The following is a 15,018-nucleotide window of genomic DNA, read 5'->3' as shown; positions in this document are numbered from 1 at the left end:
GGGTCAAGTCAATCACATCATTCTCTAATGATGTGATCTCGTTAATCAAATGACAACTCATGTCTATGGCTAGGAAACTTAACCATCTTTGATTCAACGAGCTAGTCAAGTAGAGGCATATTAGTGACACTCTGTTTGTCTATGTATTCACACATGTACTAAGTTTCCGGTTAATACAATTCTAGCATGAATAATAAACATTTATCATGAAATAAGGAAATAAATAATAACTTTATTATTGCCTCTAGGGCATATTTTTTTCAGTTTTGTAGTTGTGCATATTCAAGCCGACCAGGCTTGTGGTGAACACATATTTGAAAACATCCACCAAAGAAATATATATATTTCAATAGAATAATATTTGTAATATATTATATCTGAAGTGGTATAGTTCATTAATTATTTAATCATGATATATTTGTTGAAGAAAACATAACTACATTCATAAAATACTTTGGCATAGACTACTGATGTAAGAGCAACTCTAACAGAGTCGCCAATTGGGTAACCCGGTGAGGCATATGGAGCACACTGCATATGGATACAGAGGCTGCCATGGCAAAGCACAAATGTGGAATCCTCAGAAAAGCGCATTTTATTAAAATTTCCCTTGTGCGACCCATTTCTCAGTGGCTAGAAGACATATTCCTTTCCGATGTCAACAATGAAAGTCTTTAAACTAGGATTTCAACTGGGATATCAACTAAGATTTCAACATGAATTTACAAAATGAATTTTCAAAACAATTACAACTTGGATTTCCACAACCTTGGACACTATGATTCTCTACTGATTGAACTATATTCTGTTCCTCCCCTTGGAAGTGACCTCATAGGTGGTGAGGCTTCAGTTGCTACGATCAACCACGTGGTCGACGAACGCATGTGCATCCTGATGCGGGATACAACCACATTTTTTTAAGACCAGCGTGCGCACGACATCCATTTCCGCGTAGGTGGCCACTGAGATGCGATCGAAGTAGTCGAGGGTGGCAGGGAGGCAGGTGCGGCTCACGGTTCAGCCTTATGATGCGTGTTATCCTTAACCCACGCGGAGTAGTGGCACACCCTCTCCCAGAACTTTTCTCTCAGCACGGTCCTCTTCGGTCTCACCGAGGAAGGTCCGTGGGGAGTGCTCAACTGCATAGAGATGGGCGTTGAGGGTGATTGTAGCGATGATGGGGAAGTGCGATGAGAGGGGACGGGTTCACAACTGCCTTAGTGCGAGGGGGCGATGGGGTGAGTGTGGTGGCGACAATGATGGGGGCGAAGGAGATTTTACATACCTGAGTATGGGCACGCTCCGGCATAAAATGGGGCGGATTTTCCGCGTGCATATAGGGAAAGGGTGCGGAACATGACGACGGCCATTAATTGGCGTTGTTCGTGGTGAAAAGGTGTTTGCTGCATTGACACACGCGGAAGCGGCAGCAGTGCGGATGACAACGCTGTTGACCGATCAACGCGCGGGAGGAAGAGATCAACCTGAAACGTCGCTTCTGCGCGAGCGGTTGTGGATGGGGAGAACTTCATATCAACGTCCACAACCTTGAAATATGAAGGCTACCGAGAGCGATATGTAGCATGCTCCATAAATTATGCCGATCCATATGTATATAACAATTCTGCTAGAGTGTCGTTTTGGACCAAAATCACTATATCAACGGTTATTAAGTAAGAGAAACGGGTCGGCTAGGAGGGTCGGCTAGGGGGGTCGGCTAGAGTTTCTATAGTGTTGTAGGTAATGCCTGCCACGGGTGGCATTTTTTTTCTCAAGAATGAATGGACAGAAGAACTTGTATATAAAGTATGACGTTCTTTTCGTACCATTATGCATATGCTTTAGGTTCTAGCCTCTAGAATACACATTTGCTGCGTCACCGCTTATTATCACACCAAACTTCTGGCACTTTATGACATAATATATTTTATTTTATCAAGACCCCGACACCTACCGTTGAAAGCAAGGACCATAGCATCATTCGAGTAGAGCTCACATCACAAGCAAGAAACAGAGCAAACAAAGTTTGTCATAGATTCCGTCGCATAGCTTCATACTCAGTATACTGCACCACGCTGTCGATCGAAGCACGTCCGCAACCGGCAAAGACAAGATGACCACGAAGGAGCCGATCCCGCTGCTGACACCGCACAGGATGGGCCGGTTCGAGCTCTCCCACCGGGTGGTGCTCGCGCCTCTCACGCGCTGCTGCTCCTACGGCAACGTGCCGCAGCCGCACGCGGCGTTGCACTACTCGCAGCAGGCGACAAAGGGCGGCCTGCTTATCGCCGAGGCCACCGGCGTCTCCGCCACCGCCCAGGGGTTTCCTGATACTCCTGGCATCTGGACGCAGCAGCAGGTCGACGCTTGGAAACCCATCGTTGATGCCGTTCACGGCAAGGGCGCTCTGTTTTTCTGCCAGATTTGGCACGCCGGAAGGGTCTCCTCAAACGGTAAGTTAGGGGTCCATGACATTTTGTGTTGATGAATTGTACTGAGTACCGTCACAATTTTTTACCTGATCCTGCGATTTATTTGTGGCTACTATTTTTGGGCTTTGGTTTTACCGTAAATAAATTAGATTTCCAGCCGGATGGGCATGCGCCGATCTCCAGCACCGACAAGCAGATACCGCCTGATGCTGAGTCCGGCATGGTCTACTCCTAGCCTAGACGGCTTCAGGCAGATGAGATACCGTTGATCGTAGATGACTTTAGACGCGCCGCTCGGAATGTCATTGAGGCGGGGTTCGATGGTGTAGAGATCCACGGAGCACATGGGTTTTTCTTGGAGCAGTTCATGAAAGATAGCTCAAACGACCATACTGACAAGTATGGTGGCAGCCTTGAGAACCGATGCCGCTTTGCCGTGGAGGTGATTGATGCTATCATCCACGAGATCGGTGTGGATCGTGTGGGAATCAGGTTGTCTCCGTTCGTTGACTACACGGATTGCTTCGACTCTAATCCACATGTGCTCAGTACCTACATGGTACAACAACTCAATAAGCACAAAGGGTTTCTTTACTGCCACATGATAGAGCCTCACATGACCATTGTGGATGGCCGCATGCAGATACCCCATGGGCTATTGCCCTTTAGGAAAGCATTTAATGGCACTTTTATTGCCGCTGGAGGGTATGATCGAGAGGAAGGCAACAAAGTGGTGATTGATGGTTATACTGATCTCGTTGCCTATGGGAGGCTATTTCTGGCTAATCCGGATTTGCCTAAGAGATTCGAGCTAGATGTCCCCTTGAACAAGTATGACCGGTCCACCTTCTACACGCAGGATTCTGTCATCGGTTACACAGATTATCCTTTCTTTAATGGCTCAAATGCAGAGTAGTTTTATTGACCCAACTTCAATCACTGATGTGGTTCGCTTATAAATGTAATGATTTATTCAATATGTGAGTTCACGTGCATGTGCATTGTATAATTTTCACAAATAATTTATTTGTGCTTTCCACTGTAATGCCAAAATATAGAGATATTCATCTTGTGACAAATGTTCGTACGTATTTGTTTTTATTTCGGTACAAGTGTGGATTCACATTGTTCTTCATTTGAAAATAAATCCAAGAGATATGTGGTTGTAGTATATAATGGTTTCGCTCACTCATTCAATTTGTTCTTCATTATTAGGTTCTTGAAGTGGTGGCTTTGGATAAACCCATCTATATTCATTGGGATTGATCCCCGAGGGTAGGGTAGAGGAAAGAGGGGCATTGGGCTCGGCCATCGCATTGGGAGTATATGTTTCACTGAGTTTGTAGAAGTGTGATCGCTTAGCTAACTTTCTGTCTCATTTTCTGTTTGACACACGTACATCTATTGTTTGAGGTGCACATGATGGACATTATCGTGCTTCTTATTCTGACCTGCTGTTTACCACAACTTTCTGATCGCATCTCCGTATTGTGTCTTAGAAAGGTAACTTTGTAAGGTATAAACTAACGTTAACCTTGTGGTCTGTAGAAACTTGAAAGTTTCAATCCATTTACCAGGGCACACGTTTAGGAGTACAGCGGTTTTGTCGGTTTGGAGCAGATCTTTAATCCAGGAGCACTAAGAGCATCTCCAGCTGTTAGGCCCCCTCCCCCGGGACGCCGAAACAGAGCCGCCTGGGGATGGACCGGCGCTAGATTGGCGCGTGGGGGCGACTCCTCTCCCAGTCGTCGGCCCACAGATCGCCGCAGGCTCGGCGCTATTTCATACAATTTTTTGCAAACTCTGCGAACTTTCACGAACTTGGCGAAATTTCATTGAAATTTGTACAAAAAACATAAGAAACATGGAACTACGCCCGCGTCCACCGCCCGCCATCTACATGCCGAGAAGCCTGTAGAAGCGGGTGTAGTCGCCGCCGCCATCGTCGTCGTCGTCGTCGCGCGCCTCGCCGGAGCCGCCGCCGTCCCTGCTACACCCCTGGCCAGGGTCGCCGACGCGCGGTGGGCCGCTGGACGGCCCGGCCTCGTCCTCCTCGTCGCTGTCGAGGACGATGACGCCCACCTCGCGCCCGTGGCGCCGGGCCTAGAGCTCCGCGTATGCCCGGCGCTGGCGGAGCACCTGCTCGCGGACATAGTCCTCCTTCGCCCACTTGAGGGCGGCCTCGTCATCGGGGGCCACCATGTCCGCGTGCTCTGGCTTCACCGGGAGCAGCCCCGGCTCGGTCTTCGGCCGGACCAGGCGGAGGGAGCGCGGGGAGGGACGGGAACCCTCGTTGATGACGAGGGCCCCGCCGCGGGTGCGGCGCCGGAGCGGCGTCTCCTCCAGCTCTGGCTTGACGGGGCGGAGAGCTGGCGATCCGGAGGGGGGCTGGATGGGGCAGAGAGCCGGCAAGCCGGAGCCCGACGACGATGACGTCCCCGGCTCCATTCGGCGTGGCGTCCAGCAGCTGCCACGCCGGCGAGAGAAGGACGGCCGCGCCGGGTACTCGAGGCGCGACACGTTGCCTGTCTCGATGTGGTCGAGGACAGCCTCGAGGGTGCGGCCTGGCACACCCAACCACTCGCGCCGCCTGTCGGCGTTGAGGCGGCCGCGGGGGATGACGCCGTTGACGGAGGCGATCTGCTCTTGGCGGCGGCGCTTGAAGTACATCGTCCACAACGTTTCACTGTCGGCGGCGTACCTCGGCTCGTTCCACTGCTCCTCCGCCAGGGACGAGCGGATGCGGGTGATCTCGGCCCGCAGAGCAGCCCCTTCGGGCGCAGACGGCACCGGGACGCCGCCGGCGCTCAGCTTCCACGCCCCCGGCACACGCATGTCCGGGGCGCCGGATACTCGGCCTCGTAGAGGAGGCGCGCCTCCGGCTCTTGGAGGTGGCGACGGCCGAAGCCGTTCGCCGCCGCGCCGTCGCCAGGAAAACCTCCCGGCCATTTGTTCGTCGGCGGGAAGGGGGAGAGGGTTGCTTTGTGCGCCGGAGAGGGGGGAAATGTTGTGGCGTTCACCGGCGGGGAGGTCGCCTTATATAGCCGCAGCGGAGCGGCGAGAGGCCGCATGCCGGGCGACGTGTGGCGGGAGAGGCGGGACGCGCGTCGCGGCGCCTTCACCGCGCCGCCTGTGAGGCATCAATGGAGGCTGACCGGCCGGCAGCCTTCGCATTGATTCCCGCGGGAACCGTGGCGATGAGGACAACGAAGCGGCGTCTCGCTGACTCGGCGGGGCCATCCTCGTTCGCGCCAAAATCGCTCGCCCCGGCGCCCCCAGACGCCCCCCAGCGCGCCGGGTTCGGCCTGAGTCCGCCGACGCCAGTTTCGGCCTAAACCGGCAAAAAACGGGCTCCTGGGGCGCGACTAGGCCGATTTTTGGGCGCCGGCGGGGAAAAATCGCCTGAAGGAACCTGTTGAGGACGCGGCTGAAGATGCTCTAAAGATCGGGGAAACCTCTAACCTGAAGGATTTTAATCAAGGCTTCCCAGTTTACAGACTCGAAAGCCTTTTTAAGGTCAAATTTGATACATAGTGTTGGCTTTGTTTTGCCCTGTGGCAACAGTTTAGAAGGTCAGCGGCATGGACAAAATTTTCAGCGATTGATCTGCCCGCGAGGAAGCCGGTTTGGTCAGCATGAACGAGGAGGGGGATGAGTGCTTAGTATGTTTGTTACTCCCTCCTTTCATCTACATAGAGCCTAATGCGTTTTTTAAGACCGCCTTTGACTATTGACAAGATTAATAGTACATGACATGCACAACGTGAAAATTATATCATTGAAAGCTCTTTTCACACACGAATTTAATGGTGTGCTTTATGTAAGTTGCATGTCATATATTATTGTTCTAATATTTGATCAAAGTTAGCCTCGAAAAACATATTAGGCCCTATATAGATAGAAGGAGGGAGTAGCACTTTTATAAGTGCTTTGACCGAGCAGTTTTGAAGAAAAATGGGAGGAAGGCGTCAGGAGTTATTGCGGCCTCGTTCTTAGGCAGAAGAACCATTAGTACTCGGTTTAAACTTTTGAGTGTCAAGAGAGTCTGTAGATCGGACCTTGTAGGAGGGTCCAGAATTATCTGTAGAAGTCAAGGTCAAAACTTTGTAAAGTATAAACTAATGTTTATTTTTTTGCGAGAAGTATAAACTAATGTTAACCTTGTGGCCTGGAGAAACTTGAAAGTTTCAATCCAATAATTATTGCTGGTGATCTCAACCGTGCTCATCCAAATATTAGCATTCACAATTCGTGAGTAAGTTATATCCTTATGCTTATACTAGCAAAAAGGCCCGTGCATTGCAACGGGAGAAAAAAAATATACCACATGCTCTTAATTTACAAAAAAATGTCTATAATCTGAGAATTTGTAGCTACGGCCTAAACAAAGATGGTGTTAGCCTACAAAAGCATAGTTCAAGACTTCACATATATTTTATTTCAACACGGCTTGCATACAGATTTAATCCGTACAAAAAACGGACAAGTGATCATGCATTTATTCATGTCATGTGTGAAATGGGGTATTGTTACGGGCCGATAAAGGAAAACGACAAAAACAGACGATGACACATTAGCACACTACAAAGACATGTGTGCATCAAGAGTGGTTTTCAGTTTAAGCATCACCAACTTAGGGTAACTCTTAAACACTTTTTTTCACATGCATATTTCTTAAATACATGAAGAGTTGTTAAAAAGATACATGATTTTTTAAGCATAAAGAGAGACTTTTTTGTCTGGAAAAGAACATTTTTTGTATGGTCTCCTGTGGATGCAGGTACTTACGTCCATATTTCATCACTATTTCTTGCCATACATGTCATAGGTATTGGTCCCTGTTTCATCATTTTTTATATTTTGTGAAACATGTCTTTTATTTTATTTTTTCCCGTGCATGCCTCCTTTTTACTTTTTGCCATGCATGTCCTCTCTTTTTTCTTCTTATACATATGATAATAGTGCAACATCTCATCTTTATTGGATCTCCTCTGTTTTTTCATTTATTTATTTTATAGCGGACATCCCATCTTTATTGGGTCCTTCTTTTATTTCTTGTCATGCACGTCCTTATTTATTGGGTGTCTTTAGCAAATTTATCTTTAATTTCGTGTCCAATCCTGATTTTGCTGAGGTGTTCATCCCCAATCCGAATCACTACCGAATAAAAGAAAGACGGATAATGCATTATTGATTAAGATTGCATCTTAGATAATATTTTTAAAAGAATTGTTAACAGGTAAAATAACATCATGTTCATATTCTACATATTTTTCTAATCAAAACTAATATATAACATGTTTAATTTAGAGTTACGGTTTAGAAGATATGAGTATTTTAAAAAACATTTGATATCTACTGCGGTTTTAATGTCAGAAAAATTTGGGAATTTTCTATAAAATAGCATGACGGACTAAGAATAGCTATTTTTTTATTAGTAGGTATAGATATAGTCCAACATTGGTGTGTTGCTGAATTGCCTCATTAAGAAATACTCCACATTCTTACCTTTTCTTCTTCTGTGATATGGAACGTAACCCTGTTTGTACACTTCAAAACAAATCTGAAGCTTACAAAAAAAAAGGTCTAGACATTAGTACATACTCCAACTTATGAATTATGTGAACACTATTTCAGAGCAACACTGATAGTTTCGAACTTGTGCTTTAGGATCAGTCGAGAACATAAATGCTCTAAACTAAGTCCATGACCAGTCTACATAGGGAGCTTGAGTGAGATATATTTCTCCGTACATTGAAATACAACGGGACAGCAAGGAGCTTAGGTTGAACTTGACCAAGGAAGTCATTTGGTGGAAGTCATATCATGTTTGTTTGAAAACTTTGTTCTGAGCACTCTCCGACTCGCGGATGGCCGCGAGGTAGCCCGGCATGTCCTTCGTGTTGCCCGCCTCGGCTACGAGCCGCCGGTACTCCGCCACCAATGTCAACACCCCGCGCCGCAGTGCCGTGGTCACCGCGTTCACCATCCGGACGCACGGGTGCGCAGTCACCGCCCAGACGCACTTGGGTGCCGCCAGGCTGCACGACACCACAGCTGAATGCAGGGAAACCGCCGCCGGCCGGCGCCGAAATGATGCCGCTAGCTGCCTGCACGCTGCACAGGGCGACCACCTCTTCGAAGGTGCGCCCGTCTGAGGTCGTGCCAGCGGCGGCTATTGTGCTTCACCAGCAGCCGTTGTCCGTCGTACGCCTGTAGCCGTGCTTCGTGGTCCTCCTCGAGGATGCCTGGCTGTGCGCACTGTTGGGAGCTTACCAAGGGTCGTCGAGCATCTCTGCCGAGAGCCGTGCCCGGTAGAGACCGATGGCGCGCACGAAGCCGTGGGTGCCGACGGTGGACATCAGCGCCACCAGAACCCGCGACAAACGGAGCCGCCATCGCCCCGACATCCGCACGTCAGGCTCGACGGGGATGCCAAAGTGGGCGAGCTCCTCTGCCTTCTCCGTCATGAGGTTCGGGCGCGCCATCGCCGGTTAGCAGAGTGGCGTGCGTATGTGGCGAGGAGGGCGTTGTGCGTGTGGAGAGAAGGGCCAGAGGCTAATGTGCGTGAGGTGAGGAGGGGTGGAATGATTTTATAGGCGACGAGGTAGGGCGGTAGGTGGAAGCCGGTATAATGGCGGGCGGTAGCAGGCGGTGGTGTGCGGCAGGCGGGCGGACCTGCATCGCTCACGAATCTGCGTAGATTAATGGTGTGCGGAAGGCGGGCAGTCGCACAAGGCTCGCGAATCCACGTCAGATTAATGGCGGCAGCCGGCACAGTGAGGCGTGCGGTTGTCGCGCTCACCGCCCACATACACGATCGCCCATTTTACGCTGTGTACGTCGGGCCGTGTACAGACGGTACGTACACAAGCCACACATTGGCCCGCTCAAAATGGGGCTTGTCGGTGCAACAAACATTTATGTTTGCCGACCGAACTTGTGCGCAGGTGTGCTGATGATTATACACCAATCATCAAGACATGACCCAAGACAAGCCAACGAAACCACTCTTCGTGATATCAAGAAGAGCATTAAGAAGATCAAGGTGATCAAGAGAACTCCTTAGAAAATTCTCCCACGCTGGGCAGGCGAGCCCGGCAGGGTCGAGGCTACGCCTAGGACCAAGGCTAATTCACCCCGGAAAGCTCCACGACCGGCAAATCCCCTCCAAGACGCCACACTCCACCTCATCGCACACAAGTCACTAATCAGTGCGGTGTCGAGCTCCCAAGTGGTTAGGTGGATCTCAGAGAGTACATGGTCGCCTGCCGGGAAGGAGATTAACTTTATTGACACCCGTCCAGATGGCGTGTCACGATAATGAAGAGAAGGCAGATAAGCGGTGCGGCAGGCTTGCCGGGTTTCAACCTCAGCATGACACCTAGCAATGCATTTAATGCGTTTTGTCCTAACTGCCATAGTTAGGTATGATAACACTGTTAGCTATCTAAGCATACCTAAATGAGCGGAATGGGATCACCAACATGGGAACAAGTTACGACATACCAACCAGATGAGACGTACCATGGTCAATCCTATTTGGGGAGGATTTGGAAACTTTCTTGTCCAACAAAGGTTAAAATATTTATTAGTCGTACATTCCATGGCACTCTTCCGTGTCATGTTAACCTAGCTAATAGACATGTGAAAGTCTCGCCTGAGTGTCCTGCCTGCTCATCTAGGCTGGAAAAGGCACAAAGCATCTGTTGTTTCTATGTGACAGAGCAAAAGAAGTCTGAAGAAGACTAGGGATGGACTATATTATGGGCAGAGCTTGTAAAATAGACTATGCGAGTGAGGTAGTCTTGGAATATTTACTTTCATTACCAGATCAGGAGCTATGTATTATGTGCACTCGAAATGTGCGTGACATGATTGCAATATCAGCCTGGTACTTGTGGTGGGAAAGGCGCAAATTGGTACACAATGAGACTACTCAAAATGCACAGCAGATATCCATGGGGATACGTGCTCACACTACCAATTTTGTTAATGCCTCCTCGCCGAAGGCTTCCATGAAAAGAAGAGGATGGTCTAGCCCCCGACGGGGTTTGTTAAACTTAACGTTGATGCTTCTTTTGATCATGACCTTCTTAGGGGTATGATGGGGGCGGTCCAAGAGATGGTAAAGGTAGGTTCATCGGTGGGGGGAATGGTAAGATCAACTGGTGTGCAGATGTGTTGATGGATGAAGCTTTGGCTTTAAAATTCAGCCTATCGCCTGCGCAAAGGACGGGCTGCAGTCGCATAATTATTAACTCAGATAATATGGAGGTAATCGATACCATGAACGAAGGAGGACAATCGTCGGGGGCAGCAGCTGCAATTTTTGATGACTGTTTTCACTTAGCTTGTGATTTTTCCTATTTCTAGATTCGAATATTGTAATAGAGAAGCAAATAAAGTTGCTCATGAACTTGCCTAATTCGCTAGATTTTATTTCATTTCTGATTGGTTTGAGGAACCACATAATGCAATTGTACCAATCCTCATAAACGATGTAATGATTATTTCTAATAAATAAAGCTCGAATTTTCTTTAAAAAAAAGCTACTCCCTCTTCCTCTGCATGTACGATCTCTCTCTCTCTCTCATGTTCTCGCTCTCGATCTTTCTTTCACTCACATGGACATGGGCTCGTGTTGTTTTGTTTTCTGCAGGAAGCACGAGCACGGCACCATGCGCCCGGTTCCAACGCGAGCAGGCGGCGCCGATCTGATGGAGGAGGCACAGCTGGTCGGAAGCATCTTCAGGGGACGGCAGCGCTGTTCGTCGTGGTCTTCTTCAACAGTAGAAAACAGACCTTTGATCCAGATCATTAGTCCCAACCGGGTTTGGGCCCGTGACTAATATGAGCATTAGTCCCGGTTCCAACGGCTAGGAGCGGATGGGTGGGGGGGGGGGGTTGTGTGTGTGTGTGCACGGCCCCCTTTAGTCGTTGGTACCGGGACTAAGGGTTTACAAGTGTGCGCCCATGGGTCACCATGACCGCGACTCGCACGAAGCTATCCATTGTGGTCTTCCCCCGAGAGGAGTCCTCCATGACTCAGACACGGTGTACACCACTTGCTCCATCTGCCTTGAAGACTTCGCCGCCGGCGAAGACGTGGCCGTGCTGCAATGCGGCCATGTCTTTCACCTGCCATGCGTCAAAGGAACAGGCGCTGAAACAGGACAACCCTAGGTGCGCTATCTGCATGGGGAAACTGGAGTAGTTATCTTTCCGGTTTGTTGCAACTCTCGGTGAAATCAAGCGTGTGTGTCTGTGCAAAATTTGTCTTCACGCATTAGTAGAGGAACGACCTTTAGTCTCGGTTGGGAAGGGCCTTTAGTCCCGGGTCACCAACCGGGACAAATAAATCGGGACTAAAGGTTTCCATCGTTTAGTCCCGGTTGGCCATGACCCGGGACTAAAGACCTTCCACATGGCCGGCAGCGCGCGCCGGGGGCTGGGGACCTTTAATCCCGGTTGGTGGCACCAACTGGGACTAAGGGTTTATGGTTTATTTTTCCTTTTCATTTTGTGTCTTCCATTCAATTCATTTTCATTTCAAACATATTTTATGCTACTACATACTGTACACGTTATGCATATATAATATAATTTCTCGTATGCACCATGCATACACATATATATACAATTTCTCCTACAATTTGCAGATCATTACATGCAGGGATTAGGTGCAATGGTATTCTCCTCTATTAGATATGACCTCCTTAAGCAAAAATCCCGTCAATTCTTCTTGAATTGCTCGTATGCTGTTCTCTGGTATGAGCCTATCCCGCATCTGCACCATCTTTAAAGAAGGACATAAATATGAATATATTAATTAGTTGTGTGTATATATATTAGATCATGACAACAAAAAATGTGAATAGTGTTTACGTACCTGAACTTGTCTTGCATCTCTGCGCCGTTCGGTCGTCATGCGAATGTTCTCGCAAACGTAGTATGCACATAAATTAGTCCCCTGTTCCTGCCTCATGCACTTTGCGAGAATAGGATTCAATCAGATAATAATCAAGCATGATAATGGTATTGATACTAGAATTAAATAGGTGCGCGACCTAGCTAGTACTAGTTAATTACCTTGATCCGTCGCCATGATAGCTTCGATTTACATTCACCGACAACCTCTTTGATGAACCGATTCTAAACCCTGCCTGGCAAAGAAAATGAATAAAGGAGTTATTAATTACTTGATATCAGGAAATGAACAAAAGAGGCTGATGTAGTGCGTTACTGATTGAAATTACCCATCGAGCATCAAAATCACGGTGGTGTATTCTTGAGCATCAATTTCCAGTTCACATACCTCCTAGATAAAAATATCTATGTCAACTTGATGGGCATAATTGTCATAAACACGAAATGCAACAAATAGTTATAAAAGATAATATACCACATCCGAATCATAAACCAGACGAGGGCCGACGGGGATGGATATCAAAACCATGGCACTACGTATAACAAACAATCATACAAGTAAGAAAATTATACAAGCAACTATCTATATCATACAAATAAGATAAGGGAATGCATGTGGCATCGGGACATTTGAACTACTAGATGATACCCCATGCCTTGCTGCGGAAATCGGTTACAATATATTTAGATGAGATTCGATTGTATGAAATATGAATTATTTCAATTAATAATATATGAATTAAGAATATAAATACATATCATATATTGTATTTGATTATTATATAGTTGAATTTTATTATTATATAAGTAGCATAATATAATGAAAGAAAAATCTCATCCATGTTGAGGTGAACATTTGATAAGGTGACATGTGTTCTGGGGTGGGCTTTGTGGTCGATACAAATAGATATAGTGGAGATTAACTAATAATGAAACAAATTCCCATGCATATTATGGTCTGCCTTTAATAGAAGTAGTGGGGATCATGTGTAGCTCGGCATTGCTTCAACCTTTGGTTTAGCATTAGGCCAAGTACCATAGCATGAAAATAATATTGTACTAATAAGAACTAAATAGCATATTTTATTCTGAGATGATTAAAATGATACTTTTTGTTTAGTACTTGAACTCCGGTGGCGGCCGGTTCCATCACAAGGAAGCTAATTATTTGCGTAAATCATTTAATCATAATATATTTGTTGAAGAAACCATAAAAGATGTAATAAAAATATTCTTATAGACTATCATATAATGTCGTAGGGTGGCATATAAGTTTTTTTTCTCAAGAATGAATGGACAGAAGAACTTGTACATAAAGTATGTGCTAGGAGGATTAGGATTCAACACACTTTGCATTAGCTCAAAGGCTGGGTATATATACAGTTATTACAAGACCACAGCCGTGGCTAGGACGTGTGCCACTACCACCACTACACCCACCACTAGCACTAGCACGGCTTGACCGTGGATACAACTGCTCATGGTCACCACGCACACACGCACAGACTATGTCTGCTGACACCCACCCACCACCCCCCCCCCCCCCCCCCCCCCGCAGTCATATCGTCGTTGGAGGAGACGCAAAGACTGGAGCGGAACTTGCGGAACACGTCTGACGGCAGCCCTTTGGTCATCATGTCGGCAAATTGCTGTCGCGTGGGGACATGTAGAACACGGAACTCGCCCAACGCAACACGCTCTCGAACAAAATGAATGTCGAGTTCGACGTGCTTCATGCGCCGGTGGTGTATGGGGTTGCTGGAGAGGTAGACCGCGGAGATGTTGTCGCAGAAGATCAGGGTGGCGGAGCGCACCGGGCAGAGCAGTTCACCGAGAAGCTGCCGGAGCCAGACGCACTCGGCGACTGCATTGGCCACGGCACGGTACTCAGCCTCCGCGCTGGACCGGGAGACCGTGGCTTGCCGTTTGGAAGACCAGCTGACGAGGGCGTCGCCGAGGTAAATGCAGTAGCCGGAGGTGGAGCGCCGGGTGTCAGGACACCCAGCCCAGTCCGCGTCGGTGTAGGCGCGAAGCTCGAGGTTCGCCGAGGCGTGGAGGTGAAGGCCGAGGTCGGTGGAGCCCCGGACGTAGCGCAGCACACGTTTGAGCAGAGCCAGGTGCCCCGCCCGTGGATCATGCATGTGGAGGCACACTTGTTGCACCGCATATGCCAGCTCCGGACGTGTGATCATGAGATACTGGAGAGCGCTTGCCAAGCTGCGATATGCGGTGGGATCATCGACAGGTGGCCCGTCGGCGGACGGGAGCTTTGCTTTGGTGTCGACTGGAGTGGCCACCGTCTTGCAGGAGTCCATGCCCGCACGCTCGAGGATGTCATCCGCGTACTGCTGCTGGGAAAGGAAGAATCCCGACGGCGAGCGAGTGACGCGGATGCCAAGGAAATAGTGCAGGTCGCCGAGGTCCTTCATGGCGAATTCGCCAGTGAGCTGAGAGACGATGCGGCGAAGGAGTGCGGTGCTCGACGCAGCGAGGACGATGTCATCCACGTAGAGCAGCAGGAACGCCACATCCGTCCCATGAGTGTAGAGGAACAGTGAGCTGTCAGAGCGCGTGGCGCGGAAGCTGATCGAGGCGATGAAGCCGGCAAACCGGAGGAACCAGGCTCACGGCGCCTGCTTCAGGCCATACAACGACT

General features: G+C 48.5%; 1 pseudogene; it reads left to right on the top strand.

Moving 5' to 3' along the window:
* The first annotated feature begins 1,997 nt into the window (after nucleotides 1-1,997).
* LOC123168427 (12-oxophytodienoate reductase 1-like) lies at nucleotides 1,998-3,519 on the top strand (annotated as a pseudogene).
* The last annotated feature ends 11,499 nt before the right edge of the window (nucleotides 3,520-15,018 follow it).

The sequence above is a fragment of the Triticum aestivum genome, chromosome 7D (genome assembly GCF_018294505.1).
Source record: "Triticum aestivum cultivar Chinese Spring chromosome 7D, IWGSC CS RefSeq v2.1, whole genome shotgun sequence".
In the NCBI taxonomy this organism is placed as follows: domain Eukaryota; kingdom Viridiplantae; phylum Streptophyta; class Magnoliopsida; order Poales; family Poaceae; genus Triticum; species Triticum aestivum.
This window is presented reverse-complemented; position numbering and strand designations above follow the sequence as displayed.